This window comes from Chlamydotis macqueenii, chromosome 4, assembly GCF_036417535.1.
Source record: "Chlamydotis macqueenii isolate bChlMac1 chromosome 4, bChlMac1.mat, whole genome shotgun sequence".
NCBI lineage: Eukaryota > Metazoa > Chordata > Aves > Otidiformes > Otididae > Chlamydotis > Chlamydotis macqueenii.
This window is the reverse complement of record NC_141559.1, coordinates 49,064,044-49,091,117: the sequence shown is the minus strand read 5'-3', so window position 1 is coordinate 49,091,117 and position 27,074 is coordinate 49,064,044. Positions and strand designations below refer to the sequence as shown.

Here is a 27,074-nt window from a genome sequence, read left to right as displayed (position 1 = left end):
TGTAGATGCATACCTAGGAGTTTGTCTTAAAAACATGTGCCCCTAGGACAATGTTATACTGAGGAATGCATAGAGTAATGGGGTCTGCTTTGGTTTGGTAATACGGTATCAATAATGGAAATAGGATTCATCTTACTGTAGGTGCTAAAAGATTGGCCGTTCCAGGAAGAAACATTCTCTTCAGGACAGCAAATCTCTTCTCACTGACGTATTTGTTAGCACGAGTCATTGAGAGTGTAAATATGATCCCCTGTCTCTCTTGCCCTCTGCTGTTCTTATGTCTGTTGAGGTAGAGGTCTTTTCTTATGAATATCAGGTCTGGGAAGTGGATGACAGCTTTAACTTCCAGGAGCACCCTTTGCACCTTTGCTGTCCTGAGCAGATGGAGCCTTTCCCCAGCTTCTAAGAAAAGGGAAGAAAGCTCACCTGAAGAGAGCTTTTCGCTGAGCAAAGACTGAAAGCAGGTGCAAGCAGGAAGCATAGGGGATCCCTAGAGTTAGACTGTGAGTTGAGGGGAGTGTTGTTTAACAGATGTAGCTGCCTGGGACCCTTGACCTTTCCTTTTTCTTCCTCATACTTCACTCACCAAATCTGATGACTCCTCTTTTTACAGGAAAGTAAATATCCCTTTAATGTCTCAGGGCTTCTACTGCTGGTTTCATCAAGACCCATGGGATGGTAGTGCTCACAGTTGCTGCCTGACTGTCCAGACTGATAAGATCTTCTCAGTGTGTGCACTCAGGTGTCAGCCAGTGCCCCGCTGAGTGAGAGGTAGGAGAGTGGCAGTGGGATGCTACTGGGGGGAGAGGAGAGTGGGGGCCTGCAGTAAGGCTGTGGTGGGGGAGGTCTAGCCTGAAACGGTCTTTTACCTACCCCCCCGCCCATGTTTGGTTTAACTCATTTAAATTGCTTTTTTTAAAATGACCTTTTTTTAGCTCATTTACACTTTTTTTTTTAAATGACGTTTTAATAAAGTCTTTATTATAAGGATTCCACAGTTAGCTTTTGAAGTTATTGTTGTGCGTCATCATCCCACTCCTCAGAGGCTCTTTGGTTTAATAGATATTTCTGTAGCACTAATGCTATTTACCTATGACTGCCAGTATTTAAAGAAAGCAGTGCATAGGAAGTGAATAGCCACTTTTTCAGCTTCTGCACTCCGTTCCCTGAGTCCAATGTCTATTTCCAGGAGATATTTGGCTTCCGAACAGTTTTAACAAAAGCAGGCATGTGTCTGCTACTCTGAGGGTTATTCTTCATTTGTTTGATTTTTGCTCCAAATGCCTGGTTTGGGTCTTTCCTATATATGACAATGAGGCTTTTTATGCTACTTACTGTAGGAGTTCAAATATATCCTGTAAGGAACTTATTGCTAACTCTACCAGAACCACGAAATTTGACAACAAGCATTTCCACTAGCTGGAAATGCCATTAAAAAAAAAAAGAAAGGAACTTTGACTTTTCATACAGTTAGTTGGTGTTTGTTGTTCTATATTCAGAATAGTTATTGTTACTTTCATGGAGAAATGGTTAAAACAGTTTTAAAAATGCAAGCTTTTCTTTCTGAATTATTGAAAGGCAGCTGTTAAGCCTTGGCTTCCTTAAATATTTGCAGCTTGGGAAGGATTAGCTGGCTGTCTAGGCTGAGTTTGTGGGTGCTCTGTACTGCTGACATAGCATAAAGACACTGGAATTTGTTCCTAAAAATTCTGAGCTAAAAATAATAACCTAGATCTACATTTTCAGAAGAGATTAGTGACTGACTGCGTTGTGCTTTGATGTGTGAATAGCCAGCTTGAAACACTACAGGAGATCAACTTTTACAAAGTATTGTGTACCCTTGTTTATTTGCATTTGCAAGACACTGGGAACCCTGGTGTTGAGGCTAGGCCAGACACAAAACAAAAAAAAAAAAGCAAACTTTTTCTCAACACTTAGCACTCTGACAGCAGACGCAAGGGAGGGGCACAAGGAGTCAGCCAGACTATCCTGACCCCCAGTGTAGACAGTGTATTGGCAAGATGCCAAGAAGGAGTATGTTTGGGGTTTGTTTGGTTTTTTTCAGGAAAGATTTGTAGAGTTGTAATAAATTCTCCTTGTATAGGTTTGGTTTATGTTTGTGGTCAGTTCCTCCTAAGTAAGAGCAAAAGCGTGGAAGAAGGCAAAAAAGTGACAATTTGAAAATGTAAGCAATAAATAATGAAGACTAATTTCATGGTCTGATTGATCTGGCTGTAGGGGTAAGCCAGCATTTTCACACTAGGCTGTACAAGGCTGTAAGAATAAACAAGGGTTGCTCCTACTTGATGTGATGGTGGACCATTAGCCAGTGGAAAGACACAAAAGATAGTGATAATATGGTAAAGATGGTGGGTAAGGTCTATGCGCCATGGTCTAGAAGTGTAATAGGATTGTAAGACAGCATTTTTTTCAGACCAGAAAAAAAAGAAGTGTTGTAATTAAAGTTGTGCGAGCTTGGATCAAAGCATTATCTGTGTGAATGGATAGAAAGAAACACATTTCAGCCTTATTATGCAGGAATGGATCAGTAGGATTTGCAACTGATACGTGAGACTCTCGGAAGAGATCCAAGTCAGAGATGGACACCCAATGATAGGCTTAGGGAGTGATCTATAGTGATGAAACAAGAAAGCAGCAGGAAGGATGGAGAACTGGAGAAAGACCCTGATCTCTTGGTTTTATCCGTACTGGGGAGATGCTTCATGGACTACTCAGGTTTTTAGTTAGAGTTTAGAGAAGGTAGCCTTGAAACAGAGAAGTTGAATCTGGATTAACACTATTGTTTCTATAATAATAGCTATATGTTTGTGCCTGTAGAGGACGTAAGAGTGAAAAATGTACAGGGAAAAGAGGCATGAAACAATAGCAGATGTCCTAGACACAGAGGAAGCAGCAGATGCAGTTATTTATCTTAAAATAGCAATTTTACAAGTAGGAGGAGAGTAAGAGAGCCCAAAGAGGCTAAATGAGGATGAGTTGAGGAGAAATAACAGGATTGGTAGTGACAGGTGGTCAAGAAGAATGAAGGAGTGTGGATTCTGAGTTTTGTCTTGGGCAGATAATAGTGAGGGTAATTTTAGCTGAATATTATTGTTATTTGGCTTAGAGAGAAGCCCACATTGAGCTGGAGAGGAGGAAAACTGGACAGTAAGAGTAAGCAGCACATTGAGGATGGAAATGTTAGTTTTGGAAGTAGGAGTAGGAGTCCACATGGGATATGTTTATTGGAGCATGTCTGTAATGTGAGGACAAAGAGTTGGAGGAGGGTCAACATTTCAGAAGAAAACCAAGTGGATGAAAGTGGATACAAAAGAGATAAAAAGTTAAGTTTTTACAGGACAAGCATGAGATTTAAAAGTGACCCAAGGAACAGAGATTTGCAGGAAGTGGGCAGTATCGTATTAGTATTTCCTTTAGGAAGGGTTTGCACAGTAGATGTTCAGAAAGAGAGCATTTGAGAAGTGGAATAAAAAAGGAGAGAGAAAACCAGGCTAGGTGAGGAGAGAAAATTAGAGGACTATAGAAATAAGCTGCAGCAAGAGGGCAAGGTGAGAGAAGTGGAGGAATAGCCTACAGGCAGGGTTAACCAGGTTAGACAAGGTCTCTCTAGTCTCTGTTGGCTCATTTCTTCTTCATGCAGGTGTGTGGCCAGGCGTGTTTGACTTTTGACATTCCCTTTTGACCGAACTAGTAATGAAAGTATATGTGTTGACTAAATGACTTCTGCTGTGTTAAGGATTACCCTGGTGAAAGCAACTAACTCAAGGTTAATAATTTTTTTTTCAATTTTCAGTGCTTCATTGACTTCACTAGTGGCTGCTTTGAGGTAGTGGAAGAGAAGACAAAGCTCCATGGGAAGAGCATGGCAGGCGAACCCAGGGAGAAAGGAAACAAATCAAGCACTAACCCTGCAGGATTTGGTTCCTCATCAGAGGTTTATTTCAGTTTTCAGAACCTTACTTTCTTTTTTAATTCTGTTGCAATATTATGTATGACAGAACTGCTTTGAGTTAAATAGTCAGCACTAATTCCTGCTACACTGGTTGCCTGAAAAGTTGAAATCACAATCTTTACTCTGAAATTAATTTCACTTCTTTATAGGACCAGATAGTAAATACTTGATACACTTGTTATTTGAGAGTAACAATATTGCTAAGATTTAGAACTTGAGTAATTTTTCTTTGTAGATGTCAACATACTTTGAGAAAAAAATAGTGTTTTATGTCACAGGTGTGCATTACAGTAAATAACCAATGGATGCTACAGGCTGTCGTGAATGTTTACAGTACTCTAGAATGTCTGACACTCCAAAATTACTGCAACCCTCAGGATGACAAAAAAAATAGCTGAACAGAGCAAAGACTGAGTACTTTAATTATCCCATTAAGACTGATATAAAAATAATGTTTTGAAGAGTAAGCTTGAGCAAAGCAGTAAAAAAAACAACCTTAAGAAAAGCTGTGAGATTCCCTCATATACGCTGTCTTTTTATGTTTGTAATCTTTGCTTCTGGGTTTTATTTCCTAAGTTGCTTCTGTGTATAATTTTACTGTCCTGGATATTTTATCTTTTAAAAATCCATTGTTTCAGGCTGACAGATTTTAATTAAGTGAAATAATTTAAGTTGTTTATTTGGTTTCCATCTGCTATTTCTGACAATACATACAATTATAATATTTATAATATAATAATTTTCTTTTTAATAACAGTGTCAATATTGAGCTCCTGCTCAAGTTGTTATCTCTTCCTCTCTTCAGATATTTTTGTAGAGTTTCTCATTCTGTGATTGTACTTTAGTCTTTCTTCTGTGGACTAGTTCATCATTTTCTTGCTGACAGTAATTTTATTTTCATATATTGTAGGACAAACTGAAACGATTTCTGACAGCAGTATATGTTTAACTGAATCACAGCTTTGTGCTCAGACAATGTACATTGCATTAGCAAAACAAGGTAATAATATTTTTATATTACAGAAACAATTGCAAATATTAAGTGTAGATGTCACTGTAACATGTACTTGAAGCAGCTATTACCACAATAATTTTAATAGAAATTCAAGCTTATTTTCAAGTAAGTGAGAAATGAACAAATTTTATTGCTCAGTGGCTGAATCATCAATTTCTTCTCACCCGAAGTGCTGGTTAAATAGGTCGCAAATAAATTTTTATTATAATTTAAATAACATTGATTATAATGCCAGATATGTTTTTATAATAAATTGAAGTATTACTCTATACTTTGCAACAAAATGGCAGATTAAGGCCAGCTGCACACCACACATTATTAAAAGTGTAGCTATATTGATCAAGGCTGTAGGAAAAAAATCACACCCTTGGCTTACAGAGCTACACATGTACCTCTCCATTATGGAGATGCAGTTTGTATTGTCAAAGGAGTTATTTTTTATTATAGAGCTTATTTAATTTGAGATGCTTTGATTGTGCTAGCAAAACCCTTATTTTTCCCCAGATAAGCTGCCTCTCTGCTGAGGGACTTTGTTAATAGAGAGATTGGCCCTATCGGATATGCCTGAGCATGTAGCAGTTTTCCATATTTGTTCATATACTTGCCCTATTGCTGTATACAAGTACTCCCACATTGAAGCAATAAATAGGTAGTTGTTAAGAATAGATGTCTACAGTGTCTGCAGCCTGATTTCAGGTCATGTTGGAGAGGAAGGACTGAGGCCATGGCTCCAGAAAATATGGTATTCTGATTTAACTGATCAGCTGAGGTTAGTGAAATGGGAAAATGAAATAAAGGACACGAATATTCCTCTTAGATTACAGGCATACTAGTAGCAACTTTTTTTTTTTTTTTTTTCCCCAGCTGGGATCCTTTGGTCTGCTAGTGAGTTTTCCTCATGAACTGTTTTCCTCTACAACTTCCTGGAGCAGAGCTAATCAGGACTTTGCCAAGAACAGCATTTCTTTTTTTTTTTTTTTTTTTTTGGTCAGAAGTTATTCAAATCATTAAAGTATAAGCAAGGAAATGTATTTATTTCAGAAAATAATCCTCAAGTCTAGCATATATGCTTGAAGGGAAGAAAGGTCTGCAGAACAGCCAGAACCTCAGCAGCTAGGAGGCCAGTACTGAAGATGATAACCATACCTCTGAGGGGAGAGAAGAGCGGTTGAGGCAGTCTGTAGATGTCAAGGGTTTATTCCTTCTGCCTTGTGAACAGAATCCAGAGAGGAGAAAAATGGCAAAAAACCCCAGTAGAAACAGAAGCTAGACAAAACAGAGAGAGGGCTAAAGGGATGGAGGCTGGGAAGAAATTACTTGAGGGTGGGGATGGCAAAGGAACACCCAGAGATGCCTGGGACAGAGCTAAAGAAGACAAGGATGCGTATGTCCTGATGGGCACCTTTATTTTATTATTCTTGGCATTGTTTGTCTTGACACCAGTGTGACAGAGATTTGTTCCTTTCTCTCGTTCTGCCCTCTATCTTAAATTGTGTTAGGCTAAGGATTTTAAAAGTTAATAACTGGAACATCCTCTGTCTGTTTTGTTTGTTGATTGGGCATAGTTTCTGATGGATCAGTTCTTATTTGTTAGTCTGTGATATTTAGCCTCATAGTTAGTCTCATGTTCAGCTTAATTTGTCTAATATTTAGCAGGCATGGTCTTCATTCTGTCTGTGGGTGATGTTGCTGAGCCTTTTTGTTTGCAGTTACCTGATCTTTTTCTCCAACTTTTGATAGCTTCATTAAAAATGTGGTGTAATAAACTAGGATGTCTGTTATTTTAGAACATTAATTCTGTATAGATGACAGTAGGTAAGTAATTTTCATGCCCTTAGTGTCCACATCACTGGGGAGAATGCAGGTAAGAAAAGATGTTTCCAGTTCTGCACGATAACAGGATGAAACTGCAAGACAAAACCATTGTCAAGTTGAAGAATTACATGCTGTACTTTGTGACCCTGCTACTTCTTGTATGACTTGATCCAGTTATCTGCAGACCTGTGGACAGACATGATGACTGCATAGACAGTTGATGGACAGCTGAAAGAAACAGCAAAGGTGTAAGTAACCTTCTGCTTCTCTCCATGGGTCTGACAGTTAGAAAGTGCTACTCTGTGCAATCTAACCTGTTCTGTATAGAATATAGCATCTGCCGAAGGCTTGTGAAACCAACTCAAAGCTTCATATTATAGGCAGGAGGTATCTTTGAAGAAGACATCAGAGATTGATTTAAAATAGCAAGTGGTGTCAAATATGTTGTGTCCCTTGATGGGCTATTTTACTGCTTCAGAACTCTGGAAAAGATCCAGTTTGAGTTCCAGTTCCAGAAATTCCTTTGGACTTGAATTTGCCCAGCTGAGCTGATCTGTAGGATATGAGAGAGAAGAAATGGTGGGGACAGAAGCAGAAGTCAGGAAATAATGAGATTATGTGGTATGTTACCTCAGCTTGTCAAACCCAATCTGTATTTCATTCATACCTGAAAGAATGACCCTGATTCGATGAGAAAAGAGACCTTTTAATACTTCCTTATAAGTCATAAGAAAGAAAGGAAGATACTGTATTAATATACATCCTTAAATGTTGCTATATTGCTTGAAATTAATATAAATAGAATGTACAGCTGTATTATAGGTATTACAGGTTAACACTGTAGAAAGAATTGTCTTTTTGCTTCATTTAATTTGCTCTCATTTATAGTAGGATGCAATAATGGAAGAAACTGAGCTATTCTCTATCTTCCATACAGCTACAATGGGAAAAATGTTAGATGTTACAGTGTTGTAAGCTGGCAACCATTTTCTGTACGTACTCAGGTCAGAAGTAACAGTTCAAATATGACAGATACATCTTTATGTAATTGAAAATAGTCTCTGTGGCTTCCATGCATTTCCATCAGTGCTATGCTTCATTTTTGTGAGGTGTTTTTGAAGCTGCAGGCTTTCTCGTTAGCTGGTAATAATCCACAGGCGGGAAGAGCTAAAAGAATGAAAAACTGTGGGACAGCAGCATCCCTGGTAGCCAGCGGCTTACTATTACACACTTTTGTCTCCTGTTCTGCCCTTCACCTCTGCAAGACAAGATTAAAAACATCCCTTCAGTAGAGCACTCCCCTTCTCTTCTCTTCCTCTTTTTCCTCCACTTCTAAAACACCCTCACTTCCAGAGAAGTAGAGATCCTATTGACCTGGCTTTTGGGAAAACTACCCTAAAGCTGTGCACTTTCTCCTACTGGGCACTGCTCAGCAGGGAGCGGTAGTAATGGGGGTGGGAGGAGATTGGTTATAGCAGGGGATGAAGAGCACACATTTACATAGGCTCCTTTTCCCTGCCACCACTCCACTCTCCAGCAAGCACGGGTTTATTTTAGCATTGGCCTTCTGAAGCAGGATTAATTTTCCCCTGAATAGGTCAGCCCTGGGACAGAGCCAGGATCCATGGCCTTCCATAGCTGGGGTGACTTGGGAAGCCGGAGATACCTACTAAGTAGACAGGGCCTCTAACTGCTGGGCCTATGCCCAGTGCAAGAGAAGTATCCTGGAATAACCTTGCTGGTAAACAGCAGAAAAATCCGTGTGGGGTCTTTTTACAGAGGCTCGTGTCAGGCTGAACCAGTGCCCTCTGCTGTTGAGATGCTGGAGAAATGTGAAAAACAGTGATAAAATCCAGCAAAACGTTAACAAAATATAACTAGGAAAGCACCAGTGTATGAATACATGAATTATTTAATCCTCTCATTTCATATAGTGCTTCAGCCAGCTGAAATGTTCCCTCATGTGTTCATGAGCAGTTCAGTTCTTAGCAACAGAATATAGCTGATAGTTCTATTGGTTTTTAGCCCTGGTGGTGTCGTCCTGGCTGTGCAAAGTGTAAAGCATCTTGTGACCCAGAAATCATACTTTCTGCCATGCTTGTGTTTCGCTGTGCAGCAGAGATGCAGAGGAAGGAATTTCCATCAGTAAATCAGATTTTTATTCTTACATACAATTATTAAATTCCGTACTTGCAAGCACTTGAGATAAAGTTGTATAGAAAGCTACAGCCATCCAAAATTACTCTTGTTTATGTATAGGATGAATAGAAGTTGTCTAGGACTTTTTTTTTCCATAGCTAATCTGTGAGCCAGTGTGGAAGCAAAACCGAACTAATCTGTTATTTCCATCAGAACTGGAAAGAAGGGGCATTTCCTGGCCCTAATGCAGTACACCCCTGCTAGACTTGAAGCAGGGCTATCCCTGAACCCTTGCGCATCTGCAGATATCCCTGGCAGCTGTCAGAGCTGTGTTTAGGTCTCTTTTCTGGAACGTAACAGCCGCATCTGGGCTGCTTTCATGGCCCTGCTGAAGTAAACGGGCTTGTGGTATATGATTCAGGAAAACCACTGCTTCACTTCCCAAAACATAGAGTGGCTTGGATTGGAAGGGACCTTCAAAGGTCATCTAGTCCAACCCCACCCTGCAACGAGCAGGGGCATCTTCGACTAGATCAGGCTTAACATGTTAAGCCTTGATTCTCATCTTAATGTTCATATCCTTAAATGTGATACTCATATTTCACTCTTTGATACTGATTTTAAAATCCTTGTTTTCACTTTCTTTGCCCCAGATAACAGCCCCAACTGTATGGTGTTTTGATTTAGCTAAGTAAGTTTATTCTCAACACACCTTACAGAACAGAAGTGATGGATCTCTTTCAAATAAAAGAAACTTCTCACTTTCTGACTAGTACCAAAAAAAAAAAAATCTAAATAAAGGTAGAACTGATCAATAGCCCTGTGACTCCAATAATGTTGTACAGTGATAAATAAAAGCAACTATAGTCATTAATCCTGTCAGCAACTCAACAAATTTCTGTATGGTGTGCAGAGGTTTGTGGTGACTCATTTATGCAGGCAGTTCATGAATGATAAAATAAAACAAGCTTTCTATCAAAATGTGTGAGTTAATGATTTTGAGAAGTGTGGTTTCACTTTGGGAAGTAGCTGTAACAGTGGAGCTGTGAGGCTTCTCATTGCCCTCCCCCCACCCCCCCCCCCCCCGCCTTCTGGAGCGAGTATTTTTTATTTCTGTTAGAGAAACCCTTTTCTAACGTTCAGGCCTGCAACCTCAAGGTGGGCTTTAAAGGTGACAACTTTTGTGCTTGTGTTGTAAACAATAATCAGGCCATAACTCTGGGCCCATTTAGGGGAAGACAGACAACCAGCGAAAGTATCTGTTTAACCTTCCTTTCCACTTGGTTTGCTCTTCAGTTTTGGGGTCATTGGCTTCGTTTTCCAGGCTCCTGATAGCAGAAGAGAGAGGACAGAGACTATACCATTGTCTGGCTGGGATGCTGATTTGAACAAGCAGTATTTGCACCTCAGCCAGGGTGGCAGGAGGATGTGGTTGACTAGAAGTGATCACATTGCTCTTTACATAGCCCAGCTTTTTGATTGGCTAGTATTTGATTATACCACATCAGCCTTTGCAGCAGAAAACAATTCTAATGGAAGATAAAAAAACAGATCAGTTTTACTGGTAGTCTCAGAACTTGAGGGTATTGGTTGAAAAAGTAGGAACAGGTAAAATCTGGTTGTGTCTTTTCTTTCATAGATTTCAGAGAAATAGGAGATGGGAGAATCAGTCCAGCATCTGGTGTGACTGCAGTTGAAGCCAAGTTGGCAAACTTGTTTCAGTCCAATTTCATTTCACTCTTGGCCACGTTCTAGTAAGCATCTATCCAATCACGTTTGTTTAATATGTGAGCCATTTGTGAGTGTAAACTGCTGGAGTCTCTGAAATTCAAAACATGGGAAAATCACCTGTGATAGAAGAGAGAAATCCTTTTCCAAAGATAATAGTCTTTGGACAGGATCCCACAATTTGATGCTACCACATGGTGCTTTCTGAAATGTGTCACAAAAATCATGCATTAGAAATGTCTGCTTCTTTCCATTAGAGTTAGCTAGCTGACATGTAGAGAAGGTCTCTGTGGATATCTGCATTGGGACAGGTGAATTGCACACCACTTTCTTGCCTGCACTGATCCTGCGGTGTGAGAAGAGAGTTGTTGAGAATTCATGGGCTCCATTGTAGAGGAAGTGGCAGCGTCACCAGGTTCATTTCAAGAAGGGAGATTTGCACACAGTTGCAAAGACGATTAGTCTACTTTCATTAGATGGCTTTTATAGATGGGTGTTTGGATACTAGGGTGGATCTTCCTGGTTTTCCTTTTTTCTTTTTTTTTTTTTTGTTTTTTTTTTTGTTTTGTTTTGTTACTGTGAGTTGCTCTGCAGAGCCTCATCCATCAGTGTGCTCTCAGTCCCTTACAGGTGCAGACAAACAACAATGGAGAAATCCTCAGTCCCTGTCGATCACCTTTGCCTTTCTGCAATATGAAGGTGACAGATAACCAGCTTAAGGAGCTGGGTGGAAGTATCCCTTGTCGAACAGAATCCCTGGTAGCTTGGAAACCTTGGCATCTGGCTAAGTGTCAGGTGGTGGGTGTCTCACATGCTCCATTGACTGCCTATTTCTGCCCCTGGGTCACCAGAAGTGCTAATCGGTGGACCCCAGAATGGTACCTGCTCTCTTCTTTGCAGAATGCTGTGACTGCTCTGCAGTTGAGGTTTGGCAGTGTTAGCAAAATTAAGTGTGGATCTCATGCTCTATGTTTATTGCTAACACTTCTTAACTGCAGACTGGGGACTTTCTCAGTGCAGTAGCCTTTATTCTGGAGGAGTTCTGGTCACAGTGAACCATTTCAGAAGTAAATGTTTGGTTTTGAAACAGGACAGTAAAGCATTCTAAATGATTCACTACTGTGCTTAGTTAGTTGTTTTAAGTCTCTGATATGTTGTTTATATAAGGCAGTATTTTTGTAAACTCTGTTAAGTCTTAAGCAACTCCTCCACAGTGTGGGCTGGAGGAGGAGGGCAGACAATTTTCCACTTACCATATAGGGTAGGCAACATATTTGTCGTGGTTTTGTTAGTGAGGGGGGGCCTAAGGTGGTAGCTTCTGTAGGAAACTGCTAGAAGTCGCTCCCCTTTGTTCAGTGGACTCGGACGGTCCTAGGGCGGACCTGCTGCTGGCCAAGGCCGAGCCGATTGGTAGCAGAATGTCCCGTGATAACGCCTCTGCGATAACGTATTTAAGAAGGGGAAAACAGAAAAAAAAAGAGAGAGGAGAGAAGATGTGAAGAAGCTGAGCGGGGGCAGAGGCGCAGTGGGGGAGGCACAGGCCTCATGGGCCTTGCAGGCCTCACCCTCTGGCCTCTCGCCAGGCAGCCGACTGGGCCCGACTCGGTCCAGCCCGGCTGCAAGAAGTGGAGAGGAGATGAGAAGTGAATAAGATGTAAAAAAGATCCTGAGAGACACCTACCAGCCTGTTGTGAGGAACGGCTGCAGACGCCAAGGTCAGTTCAGAAGGAGGGGGAGGAGTAATGCGACTCCTGGCCAAGATTCCCCTGCAGCCTGTGGTGACGACCATGGTGGAGCAGGTTGTCCCCCTGCAGCCCATGGAGGTCCACGGAGGAGCAGAGATCCACTTGGAGCCCGTGAAGGACCCCATACCGGGGGAGGTGGATGCCTGAAGGCAGCTGTGGCCCGTGGAGGGCCTGCTGGGACAGCTGTTCTGGAGAGACTGCACCGGTGGAAGAGATGACCCACGCCGGAGCAGTTCCACAAAGGACTGTGGCCCGTGGGAGGGACCCCACAATGGAGCAGGGGAGGAATGTGAGGAGTTCTTCCCCCGACCATGAAGCAGCAGCGTAAAACAACATATGATGAACTGACTGCAACCCCCATTCCCTCTTCCCCCCTGTGCCGCTCAGGGAGGGGAAGGTAGTAGAGATAATGTTAAGCTTGGGAAGAGGGAGGGGTGGAGGGAGGTTATCTTGTTCTCTGTCTCATTATCCTGCTATTTGTAGTAATAAATGAATAGTTTTCCCCAAGTCGAGTCTGTTTTGCCCGTGACGGTAACTTTAAGGATTTCTCCCTGTCCTTATCTCAAACCTCGAGCCGTTTTTCCTTATATTTTCTCTCCCTGTTCTCTCGGAAGGTGGGGGGAGTGAGAGAGAGACTGCGTAGTCTGGTCCTGATCGGGGCTGAACTACGACAATATTTTAAATCAGATTGGACCCTTTCTCCAAGTGATGGAATCTGTACTTAAAGTAAGTCAATCCTTTCACTAACCTGAGGCTCATTTGTTTTCAATGCATGTGAAATTGTGTTTTCTTAGTATTATTTTGTCTTTTTTACATTTTTCTCAGAGAAACTGACAAATTTAAGAGAAAACTGATTAGTCAGCAGGAGTTTCAGGCAGTGATTGAGTGCAGGTAAGAATGATTTTCTTTATCTAGAACGATCTAGCTGTAGGGAGATAGAATTTGAACTTCCTGGGAGTGTTTCCTTAAGCACTGTTTTTCACAGTGCCTGCAGCTAAGTGCATTCAGGGCACACATTGTGTTTCTGTATAAGGGAAACTATGTGGAGTAACCAGATTATTCAAGGGGCAGGGAAATAATGGATTTTCTAGTTGATTTTTCATTTTCAAGCCACAGCTGGACAATCCTCTGCCACCTCCCCATCCTCAGTGTGCCCAACATACTGATATTCTGAAGACTAAAAATCTGACAAGCTTTTTATTATCCTTGGAATGATTATTCTTGCATGTCCCAGTCAGTCACGTTAGAGATTCTTGTCCTTTGTCCAGGGCAATGTGCTATCTGTAGCTTCAAATGATTGTACAGGTCACTAAATATCTTATATCTTTAGGAGGAATATTGCATGATTACTTGGTTTTATTCGCACTTCATTCTGAATAGTTACAGAGAGCACTTTACCCCTGCTACCAAGTAAGCAAGGCAGAGACACCTCTCAAGCTTCAATAGGGTCTCCCTGGGTACACATTTCCTGCCATCCATCTGTAACAGGGAGATCTCAACACTGTTCAGGAATGAATTTGGCAGCTCCTGATAATGCTTTGATTGCAGTTTGTCTACGTGGAGGTATTGGCTTTGTGGTGGTTATTAGTCACCAACTTAAATTGCTTCAGCACAAATTTTCTTCCTCTTCAGCACTTTCCTGTAAGTCAGATTTATTTAAGATACAGAGTTTTTACTGCTGTCAGTGTTTTCACAGCAACAGATACCTTTACACAAGGGCCCTCCTAATCCTTTCAGATGGAAGCCCAGCTGCACCCAGCTTTTGATTTTCCTGGCCGTGGTATAGCTGTGGATGGCTTGCACTGAGTGTATGGGATTCTTTAGCCATTTCACCCATTTCACTAGTGGGCATTTCTGGATGTTGCCCTGAATAGAGGGGAGTCACTCTGAGCTGGACAGTAACAGATGATGGCTGGAAGAGCTTCTACTTCTGCTCCCACAGGTATAACCCAATCTCTCCAAGATTGTGGAGAATGTGAAGCTATCCTGTCAAATAGCTTAGAAACTGGTGTTCACAGAGAGCTTGCTTCTGTGTTCACCTCTGGGAATAGATTCCTTTTTTTGCATTGCTAGGAATAGCAGGCTCTGCTGCGCCTCCTACAGTCTCCTTTCCACACAGGAATAATAGCTGTCTTGGCTGTCACCAGTAGCTATAATTCTTCACTGCTTCTTTCTATCTCACTCTTCCTTTGGGTATATTTAAGACCTCCTTGCCTTGGAGGTGTCATTTCAGTATATTGTTGCATTATCAATGGAGCAAAAGACTAGAGTTGGACTGTCAGCTGTGAAATGTCTATCTGTGGTATCTGCTATGAAAAGCTAATTGGATGGATGTGATGGGTTGGCCCTGGCCAGCAGCTAGGTACCCACACAGCCAGTCACTCACTCTCCCCCAGGTGGGACAGGGGAGAGAATAGGAAGTGCAAAAGTGAGAAAACTCTTGGGTTGAGGTAAAGATGTTTAATAAGTGAAGGGGAAAAATACAAATTGATGCAGAGGCAATCACTTGCCACCTCTCACAAGCAGACTGATGACCAGCCCGTCTGTGAGCAACAGCTACAGTGGCTACCTAGGAAGACAATCCCACTCCCAATTTTTGTTGTGGACCATGATACTATTGGAATAACCCTTTGGCCAGTTCAGGTCAGCTGTCCTAGCTCTGTCCCCTCCCATCTTCTTGCACCCACCCTCCCCAGCCTACTCACTGAAGGGGGGCAGCATGGGAAAAAGAGAAAGCCTTGATGCTGAGCAAACACTGTTCAGCAGTAGCCAGGAGACTGGTGTGTTATCAACAGTGTTTTAGTCACAAATCCAAAACACAGCAGCATATGGGCTGCTATGAAGTTAACTCAATTCCAGCTGGACCTAGTACAACAGAGCTGCTTAACACTAATGCATAGTAGATCAGAAGTTGAGGGTACAGTTTCATAGCTGGTGTAAGGATCCTGATGACTCAATGACAGCTCTCAGCTCCTGTTTCTCATCACATGTTCCCCATCTCCTCTCGTGTCAGCACTAGCAACCATACAGCCTTGCAAAAACTGAGTTTTCAGCACATCCTCAATAGTGAGTTGAAGCTGTTACGTAGGTGTGGGGCTGGGAATGTCTGGCTAGGGCTGGGGAAAATTACAGAAGTGACCTTTCTGGAATGGACATGTGTCAGTCTGTGACAGAGCTGAGTGGTTGTTATATTGTGGTTGTATATACCCTTAATTAATCTCCCCTACCTCCACTTATTTCCTTCGGAATGCCTGTTGTCACCACATGGTGTGTAACTCCTACTTCAGCTTTAGAGCAATTAGCTAGAGAAAAAGTATCCAATGGTTTGGTTCTCTGGAGGTATGATGCATGAATCTCTCATTAACAGTTAGCTAGAAAAAGGAACTTATGCTACAGAACTAGATATAAAAATTGCTTGTATGTATTTCAATGTAATATGGATAAAGGAGATTAATTTTTTACTTTGTGTGGTTTTTTTAGTAGCTATCTTTAGAATATGATATACAGGTCTTTAGAATGTGGTGCACAGTATTTTGCAGGGTTTTTTTTTAGTTAAATCTGAAACATGTACACCAATGTGGGAAGGTTTCCATATGAAGTTTCCTCTTCTGAAAAACCGAAGTGGTATTTTTGGAATGTCCTTGCCACTAGATGGCAGGGCGCCCTTTAGGTAAAAGAAGCACTAAATAAGCTCCGTTCAGCACTAATTTGGTCTCAGCTTGGCAAATCTCTCATTGAGCTTAATGAGGGTTTGGCTGGAGTGAGGACCGAGTGGAGTGCTGGAGAGAACTGTAATTATGTTATGACCCTTTGACAGTACTGCGTGAGTTCTAAATTTTCTCCAGTACATTAACTATCTTAATTGAATTCCACAGAGCTTGACATAATAAGATAGTTTTAAAAAGCTGTGTTTTAACCGCAATTAAACCACAAGTCAGTTGGTGAATTTGTTGAAGAAATTTCTGCCTCTTGTACACGTGCTGCGTTTGCTGTGCCAAGTTCTGAATTACTCGATCAGTCCTTGAAGTGGATTGCAAAGAGGAGACAGGCCCAAATCGTGACCTTGGAATCTGGTTTTAAATAGTTTGGACTGGCAGTTTGCTGCAGGCGGAAGATCCGGTTAGCATTTAGAAGAGTTAAGAGTTCTAATTTTGACTCTTACTCCAATTTGATCTTAGTGTAACCCTGATAAATTCAACTGAATTAAACTTGTGAAATAGCGCTAAGAAACAGGATGCTTATGGTTAGGCTGGAGTTGTTATAGTCTTCACAATATTAAGATGAGGAATTTGTGCACATACATAGGGGCATCTGGGCAAAACGGGTGTAACACCCCTCCGTTTTCACGTGGAGCATAACACATCGGCAAGTGGAAATGACCACACTAAGATCAGGTCCACATCACTGAGCCTATGAGCTAATGGGAGTCAAAGGTAAAATGTGTACCAAACTGGGTGCTTTGTCATGCTTTTTATAGCATTACACTTCTCTATTAACACATCTAGAAAACTTGTAGGGAAATTCTCAAGATTTTGAACTTTTATCTTTTTAGTCTATAGAAAAGTAATCTTTACATCCGTTGACTCATTTAAAATGTATAATGACAAATTAACATTGAGTTTATCAGGGCATATGATACTCAACATAATTGCTCAAAACAAAATAAACTTTCACAGAAATGTCAGCATTTTCAAGTTTATGTGTTGTGGTGTTTGAAATGGATTAATTTTTCTTTTTCTGGAATAGTTTTTTATACTTTATTCAAAAAATTTAAAATTAACTTTAAAATATTTTAAATTAGTTTGTTTATAAAAGGAATGTAGTTGGGAAAATGCGAAGTGTAAGTTCAGTGGAACAAATACTTTGCAAAAAGCTGTTTCAGAGAGGGCGTTGTTCAACACGTTAACATGAGCAAAAGATATTTTCAGATGATGTATGATGTGACATGTTGTGCAATTCTTTAATAACATTTTCAGAAGCTATCTGCTTGTAGTATTTGCCACTGGCTAAGCTTTGTTACAAATGATACGGCTTAAGCCTGTTGGATCATGACTTGAATCCTTTGGCTTTAATGAAGTACATGAAATTTTTGCCAAGTTTTGCCCACACTCAGTTTGGGAAAGATCTACATCTACTTTCAGAGGAAAAAGATACCAGCTTTCCTAGTTTGTTACACAAGGATATTGCTCTCTTGAGGCTGCCTGCATTGCACATACGCTACTTGGTTTGCACTTTGCCTTTTGCCTTCTTATCTATTACTCATCTGCGTTCAAGTGTAGATTTTAGAGCAGGGTGATCTAACTGGTGGATTTCCAGTCACATCTGGACTGGAGTTGAACATGTATTTTTCCAGGGTATCAGACATGAGGTCTCTCTTGTGCTCCAGCAGGAGCTGCTGTATTTTTAGCATCCTTGTGGGCATGAGGGAGCAGCTGCAGTGTGCAGATCCCAGATGTGAGAAGGGCAGGCAGCCCTGGGTTGTGCTGGCAAAGCTGCAGCTGGTATACTGCTTCTTGCTGAGATGTACTTGGTGGAATTGCCGAGACAGCCTCAGTGAAAATGAATGGAGTAGCAAATGCTTTAGTCCTTATAATGTAAGACTTCTGGTTTGCTGTAACAAAAATACCTCCAAGTTAGTTGTGACATTTTAAAAGTTATTTTCTGGAGAAAACATCCTGTGTGGATGGAAAGCTCTTCTTTTTTATATAACTTTTTTGTTGTTGTTGTTTTGTAAGAAATACTCTCTTTTGGTACCTGCACTATCTGAATGGCTTCCTTTTGTTGTATCTGCATTTAACTTCAGAAATCTGCTGTAACATCTGCTGTTCCTCAGGGTTGGGAAACAGAACCTCTTTTACCCACCGAGTACCAAACACTACAGTGCTTGAATCAGGAAGCTGCTTCTGAAAGAAGTACTTTTCAGCAAGAAATAATACTGTATTCTGTTTGATAGCTTGTTACCCAGCCTGGATTTTTCGCCCATGGTTTATAGGTGTGGCAATGCTCCTAGAATCAGACAAAGTGGTCCACACCCTCCATTGCATGTAATGTCGACAGTCCAGATGAAGAGCTGGGATTTACATCATCCTCCTTCATAGATCTCACACAAGTGGTGGGAGGCTGCTGGGCAACTCTTGGATAATAGATGTTCTCAAGCCCCAGTGGTATGAAAGCTAGAGCACAGTGTAAAGCATCACTGAGGGTGTACGATACAGCACTCAAAAGTGGGGGGCACAGCAATGGTCCTGCACAGTGTCCCTGTATCTGAGCATAGCACCCAAAGAAAGATAATTCTGATAATTCTTGGATCATTTGAGGGAATTCCTGTATTCTGGCAGAATGCCCATGAGGCCTCTTCAGATGGTTTTTGACTTCTTACCTGCTGTTGAAGCAGTAGTAAGAAGATGGAACTAAGGCCTTGTACTTCCTGTGACTACAGTTGGCAATGTAAGTCTAACTGTTGTCATTTGGTAAACTGACTGGCCTCTTGGGGAAAGTGCTACAAGGCAGAACCCCAGCAGCTGAGAAATGCTCGCAGCAGCAGATCCTTACCTGCTGTAGGTGTCTGCTTTACCATGGAAAGGCATTTAATAGTCAAGTACAATTACTTTTTTTCCATTTTTATTTTCTCCCGGTTCCTGTTGTTTCTACTACTTATTTGTTAGCAAGGCAGACTGCTGCTGTGGCATGTTCAGTACAGACAAATGGTGACAGCTTGCAGCATTTTAACCACTACTTTGCTTAGACCTCCTCTGAGCACGAGTTTTACAGTACTACAAAAACCATACGGTAGCATTGAAGTACCTTTGCCTCAGGGAAAGATGCACAGAACTGGGGCCTCAGAGATTCTTTTGGTAAGGGTAGAAAGGTATTGGAATAAAGAGGTGGTTTAAGAGGCATGACATGAGAGTTAATGAGACCTGGTTTTATTTCCTAGCATTGTGTGACTGTGGACAATGCATCCCTTCTCCCTTCTATGGTAGGCAGGGTCAATGACTATAAAGTCCATCAGTTTTTGAAGGGTACAGGTACTAGGGGACAACAAAAAGTCATATAACTATCTAGATGCGCTGAACAATCTGTTTTATGCATCTAAGGAGTGGAATAATCCAAGATACAGAAGGGAAGGACACACAGCAAACTGGTCAGTTCAACAAAATATTGTACACATACCACATGCTGCATTGCTAGCTCTTAATAGCAAACATATTTTTGACACAGTACAGACTTGCTTGCACTTTCTCACAATGTATACGGGGAATAATAATAGGGAAGTATTTGCTCTTTGCTTCTTAGTATTTTACATTAGCAATGTCAGAGCGTTTTCCTTGAGGTCTTACTGAGAGGCTGGGTAGGAGAGTTGTGGTGATTGTGAGACTGTAGGATTCTCAGCTTGCAAGTGATCCAGAGTCTAAAACATAGTGGAATCAAACTCTGTCCCCTCCCCTCACCACCTTGGTGCTGTTGTGTGCTTACCTAAATGTTAGACCTCTTTTTTGATAGGGAAACAAAAGGGAGCTAGTCACTCCTGGTGCTACTTTTCATTTTCAAACTGCTCCCATGGAATGATTATTTCTTGGTTTGTTGTATTTAAATAGTAAAAATTGCAAGAGACTTCTGGGGCAAATTTTAGAAGTCATTTAGTTGTCTTGCGCCCACTGGGAGGAGATCAGGCTCTGAAGAGCCTGTGGTGTCATCCAACATCCCTGACAGTTTGTTGCCTACCAGCAGAGTCTGAATGGCAGGTTAAAAATAAGAGCTGGAAGAATAGGAGCACCATGTCACCCAGAGCTCTGGGTTAAGCCCTGCTTTGCTGCTGAGGTGTGCATCATTTTGGCTGATGCTTTGCTGGAGAAATTGTGATGAAATGGGAAAACAGTTGTGTTACACTGCTGTTTGTCTAAGTGGCTGGAGCATCTGGCGTTTGAATTAAGCATGCTCTGAAACAGCGTTCTAGTATGTAAATCTAAATGCCAAGGATGGAGGGACCTGGTTGATGTGACGTGTTGGGGAATAACTGTGAAAGGGGAAAAATGGATTAATTGGAAAAACATCCTGCAAGAAAGATATTATGGTGATAGCATGAACTAATGATGGCTTAGAGTTGAATTGCAATACCTGGGTTATTTGAAGCATTACAAACTAGAGGGACAACAGCATATAAGGAAAGAATGAGTAGGAGATTATCTGTTTTTTTTCTTTTTTTTTTTTTTTTTCGTTTCCCTGCCTTTAAGTCTTGCAGGTGAGTTTTCCCAGGCAGTTTTTCACACAGAGATTGCAGTTGTTCTGCTTTCTAAGCCCAGTTTTACAGGTTTGGTCACTCTTTCAGGAAAGCTGCCTACCAGGCAAAGACTGGTGAGACACATCTGGTGTCATCCTTGAGAGTGATGAGAGGATTGAAGGGCCAAATAGGCACCAACACCACAGATGAGAACACACAGATACTTTTAGTGTTTGTACTGTGAGAGGTGGAAAAAGGAAGGACTTCTGGAGGGAGGTGCAACCTGTGATTTATGCCAGTAAAACATCGTTTTAGATTCCTTGAAGTCCGTTGTTAAATTCTGTTTTCATAAATATTTAAGTACTTGCCCGGCTTCTTGTTGCTGATTCCTTAAAAAAATGCCAAAAGACAGAGATTGCTTCTGATTGCTTTATAACTCTTTGATTGATTAATGTTGCTTTCACAAGTGAGATACTGGTGATCTTATAAAATGCACAGGAGGTGCTGAGGAAAAGCCATGTTTTTGTAAGCAAATGCAGCACGTAGTGAATTTGTGCCCTGTCTGCTAGCAGAAACCATGATTCCACACACATTTGCACACAGGAGCTATATAGCTGTGCACCTCACAACTGCCTGCTATTTCTCAACAATGGCAAGTACCTCTGCCTTGCCCTTGTTCCCTAGACAGATCTGAGGTCACACTGCTGGAATAATCCCCTTAGCTTATCTTTCTGGCTATATCGTGCCCTGTTTGAAAATTCCTCCCACTTACTTCTTCTTACAATCAGATCACTATAAACGTCTCATTCTTCCTTCAAATGTCCATCAGAGTTTTAGGCTCGCTTATCCCTCTGACCTGGTCTGCTGTTTTATTTGCCTTGCCGTCTCTGCTCCTGTAGCGTGCTAGTCTTGACACCATATTAAGTTCTTCCTCTCTGCCTTCTGTGCTTCTTCCCAATTGCTTTCTTGCAAAGGATTTTTTTTTTTTGCATCTTCTCTCTTCCACTAATGACCTCTTAAAAACCCACTGTTACCTTGGTACCCGGGAGTAGTATCTTTATAGGTGATTAAAAGACACTTCAGTAACTGACTGAAACAGTGGCTGAATTTCCTAAGGTACCTTATCTTCCTCTCTGTCTCTTTGATTTAAGATCTGGGAGGTGAGAACTGCCTTTATTTGGGGATATTGCAGATATTAAACATATGCTCAAGTGGAAATAATGATTTCTCAGTTTGCGTGTGCAAATGTAGGTGTTGGTACGATGAAACACATGCGACTTTTTGCAGGTGCTTCCTTTGCCAGGGTTCTGGGCTTCTTGCCAAAGCATTTTCTGTCAGCCTCGCTGTTAACCAGTCCCTTGCGTTTTACATCAGCTTCTCTCTAAATAGGCTTAGCCCTCCAGTTAATAGATATCTTTTTCTCAAGCCCTGCCCATTGCACCTGCCTTTGAAAATGTGCCCTGGAGAACCCAGTGATTCATCTGTTGTGTGCTGTTGCTGTTTGATTAAAACATTGCTTAGTTTCAGGTGGCTGCATTTGCGTGCTGGAGCACTTGATCCTCCTGTTTACCGCTTTTGTATATCATGGAAGTGTTTGTAAAGCTTGAGGGGAGGTTCAGAATGAGCGGTATAATATCAGTGTTTGGGATAACAAACGGTATAGGCCATACACTCTCTTTATTCAATGCTTTTTCTGTTTCCACACCAGTGAGCACGATGGATGTAATGTAGTCACAGCATGTTTCCAGAAATCCTGAGACCAGTAATGTAAAATAGGTCTTTGGAATTTTAATAATGGAGAAAATGTCAGTATGCAAAGTTGGTGCAGCCTTCTTCCTCCCTTCCCCCAGTTTTACTCCTGTAGACCAGTCTATGTATTTTCTGACCTTGCAGATACGATATAAGGCAGGGACAAGGAACCCTGTAGAACCTTGCATTGATTCCCCTCCTGTTCCAATAGGATTCACCACCCTACAAAGTAAATAGATACAGGTGTACTTTTAAACCAGACCTTCAGGATCAGCTCCCGTCTCCCTGGATGCATGTGGGAAGCTTGGGGGCCTTCAACGCTGAAATGACTTTCGACATCTTCTAAGAGGGTCTGTGGCACCCAGAGATCACTGAGTGCTTTCCAGACCACTGCTTTTCCCCAGCCACATTCAGGGGCAAGTTGTGGGCCACTGGCAATGCTTCAGTCAGAATAGTCTGAAGGTTGTTTTGTACTACCAGAGGTGAACAGAGAAGTGTTGAAGAGAGCATGATTCTGACCTACCCTCCTTGTAGAAATGACATTATTTATTTAGCTCATTAAATTATCGTGGTATTTTTCTCACAAAATATTTTTTTACACTGTCAAGTGTATATCTGGGGTTTCAGAGATCAGCTGCCAGATCAGATATCACAGATCACAGTTACAGGCTAATGCTGGGAATGGGAAATTATACAGAGGAAAGAGATAGTTAATTCTTCCAGGTGGGTATAAATAAATCCATCTTGGCAGTTGACAGTTCAGTAAGTTTCTTGAGCATTAAACTTAGACAACTCTTTTTTTTTTTTTTCTGTAGTCTCTTCATGTATCTTTATATGGAGAGCAGTCTGAGACATTCTTTTACAAAAGAAGTATGATCAGAAGCCCTCATTGTGATGGCAACAGTGGTGGGGTTCACTCCATGTTAGAGAACTGCCTATCCAGCTCAGGCTACCAGCCAATAACGAGTTATCAGCCTCCCTAAGTGAAATTAAATGGGCAGTTATTCAGAGGTATACTGAACCTATACAATGAGAAATATTCTCAGTAACCAAGTCACAATCAGATTGGGTTCCGTACCAAGAAAATCCTTACTCCTTTGCCTATTGAGAGGTTTTAGCTTTTTTTTTTTTTTTTTTTCCTTCATTTGGTCACCAGAAGAAGTGACGATTTCTCTTCCTCATTTTGCATCAAAAATCTTCTTGGTCAACAACAAAAAATCATAGTTCATGGGGTTTTTTTCATACAAAAACTTATATTGGCACAATGAGAGCACCCATCTTTTGCTATGCAGAGGGAAAAATAATATAAACCAGAGCTCCCAGAGAAATCTACCTAATTAGTGATTGAAAGATTATTTATTTTAAGGGTGCTGGAGTGATCTGTGTGTTAATTTCTGTCTCCTTCTAGGCTTTACAAAAATTCTTATCCTGAGGCAAATAAAGTTGCCAGAGAAGTAGGGCCTCTCTTCAGTAATTATTTAGTCTTACTCTAGAAGAGGACAAAATGCATAGTAAAGATTAAGATGTTATTTCCAATCCCATGAGCCTATTTTCCTCTCCTTATTCCTGTTTTTAGATCACAGCAATTCTTTGTCTTTAACTCCAGAACAATGTTTAAAAAGCTTCTTTTTGCTTTTTGAACAGTTTGTGGCTTTGTTGCTCTCCTGCCTATTTGAAGATAGTGATGATGAATATGAAAAGCCATTTTCTTTACCCCAGATATATATGCTTGCCATACAAAACTATAAATGTTCCACTAAGTGCTGTTCTTTTTCTTCCTTGGATCTCCTGTGTTAATTTATGTGGAACCTGTTCAACTTTCTTTGTAACTATGGTTACACACAGAGAAATAATAAAATGACTAAACACTCTGTCTATTTTAGTTTTAGAACAAGAAGTTGGCCAAGTTATCTAACTTTTTGGTTCTCAGCATAGCCTCCCCACTACTTGTGCCTTATATACAGCCTAAACTCCTTTCTGGGATGGCATCTCTTGATGCAAGTGATGGAGAGACGGATTAGGAGACAGTAACAAACAAGAGAGTTTGTTTAACTGATCACGTAAGCAAATAGATTTTGTCTGTTGATCATGTATGCAGATAGGTAGTAGTCTTCAAATGACCTGTGTAATGGTGTTTAATCCCAGAACAGTGATGGATTCTTGAAATGTTGTTCTTACTGACAGTCCCCAGCCTTGTTAGGTTTTATATTCTTCATAGGCAAAAAATGCTGCAGGTTTACATGTCTCTGTGTGATTTTATGTGTATTGATGGAACTCAAGCTTCCCTAAATGCACGTGTCTTAATGAAAGGTGAATGTAGATAAGTGAAGCTGAAAGCCAGTAAAGTAAGATACTGTCAGCTGAGGGCAAGTACAAAAGCAGCTGTATTTGCCCTCCTCAGGAGACTTCCTCAGACATAAAGCAGGGTAAAGGATTCTACAGAATGAGCAATTCTCCATGCTCCAAACCTCTGAGTCAGAAATCCCTAAAATAAGTTAAAGACAAATGGCAGTCTAACAGAAGGGTTTCTTGAGTAACATAAAATGGGAAAGCATGATGATGAAACCAAAGCAACAAATAAATACCTTGTTTTGTACACTCCTTCACTGCCTTGCCAAAAATAAGATATATCCTCCCAAAAGTCAGCTGAGTTTGTCAGCTTTTCGAAATGGTGAATGAAAGCCTTGTTCTTTACTATTGCTTAAGTCATTCCTATTTATGCCAGTATTTCAAGGATTATGTTTTGATTGTTCTGAAGAGGTGAAAACACTTTCTTGCTGATGAATAAACACTGCCACTTTTAAATATTTGTATGCAAAATGTCTTTAAAGCCATTATGAAATGCTTTCCAAAAGCACTAAGAAGCTGTTTCCCGAAAAGACAGTTTTTCTCTACATTTTCTTTCATGCTAAACAGTCCAAATGAAAAGCCTTTCAGAGTTAACTAGTTTAAGCAATACCAGTGTTTTAGTGTAATGAATAACTTTTTATAGAGGACAATTGCATGCAGTTCAATATGCTAGTATTTCTATTTCTGTGCCCCACCAATGCCGGGATTCTAGGGTAGAATTTCTTTCTTTGAGAAAGCTGAAGCGATCAAAACCCTGATTAACCTCTGATATTCACGTGGTGCTCTTGATCTTCAGGACTGGAGCAGTAACAAAGAGTTAATGGCAGCCATATGCTCAGGGTATTGTGGGTACTGTTGACCCAAATGTGAACTCCACAAGCGAGTGCTGCTAACTCCTGTTTGTTTCAGGTTTGGCGTGGAGATTACTGATGAAGAGTTTGAGCTGCTACTTGACAGAATCCCCCTTGATGAAGATGGAAATGTCAGATACTCCCAGTTCATGGCCAGGTTTGATTCCTGGTATGCAGTGTATGCATTTTGTTCCTCATTTTGAGTAGAACTATTTTTAATCTAAAAGGCTCACATAACATTACCAGACTGAATCTCCTTTCTTAAATGTGCTCCTTTAGGATGTATTTCTTGCATGGAGTATGCTGATTACATTTTAAATTAGCTGATGTTATGGATATATACTATTTATAATTTAGTTGCTCTTTACATGCTAATTACATATTTTAGAAGAAAGACTTCAAAAGCATGTAGCATACCTTCATGCTTTGTGTAGGGTGGGAAATAAGACAAACTTCTAAATAAAAGCTAATGGTACTAAATGTACTTAGTATCTCTCTCGGAGAACTTGAAGCATTTACAGGCCCTATATATGTAGTCTGAAGTACTTCTGAGATGGTGATATTGCTTAATAGAAGCTCTACTCAGCCTCCAAGGCTTAGCTGGGAATTAGAGTTTGATTAAAATACAGAAGCATCGAGCTAGATAGATATGTTTTATTATTTTCCAGAAATTAGGAGCCAGTCCCCAAAACTGTCATGCCAGTAGCAGGGCAGAACCCAATGACATTGCTGAGGTGCATGAAAGTCTCTTGTGGAATTTGGGACTGGAGAAAGCCATTCCACCCATGAAATCTGGAGAAGTAAATCCCAGCACCTTCATGCACACTAGCATGTACGCATAAAAGTTAGACTGCTCAAACAGGAATGTAAATGTTTTTGAGTTATTTGGCAGATAAGGGTATATCTATTTGCGTACACACATGAAGGGTAGGTAGAAATCCGAGACCACTGTACTGAAACCACGTGGGGGTACCTTCCTGCGCTTCAGGTAACAAACCAACTAAGTATTGCAAACCTGATGTGACTGCTTCTTCCTTCCTATTTCATTAATTGCTTTTTCACTCTTTCTTTTTCTTTTCCTCAGTCCTTGTCTTCTTGCTTCAGGAAGCTTTGGAGTTGAATTCAGCTGTCCACACATTTGCACACAGGGCTGTCGGATATGACACAGGATTCATGAGATGCATGTGACCTTCTGGAATGGTATCCCCTAGACAATCTCCAAGGGTGTCTCAAATGACCCTTGAATGCATTTGGGTGGGCTCCTGTTTCTCCCATGCTTTTACTGCCAAGGCCTTCTCTCCAGTTCTTTCTTTTATAGCCCTCTGACTGGGTTGCAGCTATCCTAGATTTGGTTGTGCATGTGTTTCTGTGAAGTATCTCAGCTTCAGGAGTTGTCCCTGTTTGTCCTGTGGTAAGGGTGTAAAGAGGAAACAGAGGATAAAGACTGTCTAGAAAAGCTGACCAACATTTGAGAAACGAAAAGCATAAA

At 40.9% G+C, this 27,074-nt stretch overlaps 1 long non-coding RNA gene across 1 annotated transcript; it reads left to right on the top strand.

Annotated features, from left to right (window-relative positions):
• Nucleotides 1-333: 333 nt before the first annotated feature.
• On the top strand, nt 334-27,074 carry LOC147600975 (uncharacterized). Its single transcript, XR_015258573.1, has 3 exons — nt 334-771; nt 25,644-25,754; nt 26,690-27,074. It is a non-coding gene; the product is annotated as an uncharacterized LOC147600975 (long non-coding RNA).